The sequence below is a fragment of the Eimeria mitis genome, genomic scaffold, assembly GCF_000499745.2.
Source record: "Eimeria mitis Houghton genomic scaffold, Emh_scaff506, whole genome shotgun sequence".
Lineage (NCBI taxonomy): Eukaryota > Apicomplexa > Conoidasida > Eucoccidiorida > Eimeriidae > Eimeria > Eimeria mitis.
In genome coordinates, this window is record NW_013573353.1 from 9,744 (window position 1) to 10,247 (window position 504).

Genomic DNA, 504 nt, shown 5'->3' on the forward strand with positions numbered 1-504 from the left:
TAATTATATAATTTATTTTAATATTTTTTAAATATTTTATTTAATATATTTAATAATATATTTAATTTAATTACGTTTAGCATAAAGCAAACAAGTTCGTTGAATTTCTTTATTTCGTTTACTTTGAGTCGATCATCGTTTCATCTATTTAGTTAATTTACTACAAAATATATTTAATTTAAATAATATTATTTATTATTTAAATTAAATATATTTTGTAGCATATAAATGATATTATTTAATTTAAATAATATTATTTATATAAATAAAATATTTCATCGTTTTCTTTCTCCGTTTCTTCCTTTTTCTATCAACAACCCATCAGTTTCAGCTTTCGTTCTCTGCTTGGGGTTTGTGGTTTAGGGTTAAGGGTTTAGCGTCAATGGCTTTAGTTTTATGATTTAAATATTTATATTCTAATTTTAATATTTATATATCTATAATATATATATATATATATATATATATATATATATATATATATATATATATATATATATATAT

General features: G+C 16.5%; 1 protein-coding gene across 1 annotated transcript in view; it reads left to right on the forward strand.

The window, feature by feature from the left end:
* The window catches only part of EMH_0014510 (branched-chain alpha-keto acid dehydrogenase E1 component beta chain, putative), a gene marked incomplete at both ends in the record, with an annotated part of 5,434 nt that overhangs the window by 1,716 nt on the left and 3,214 nt on the right, over positions 1-504 (forward strand). The window lies entirely within an intron of this gene.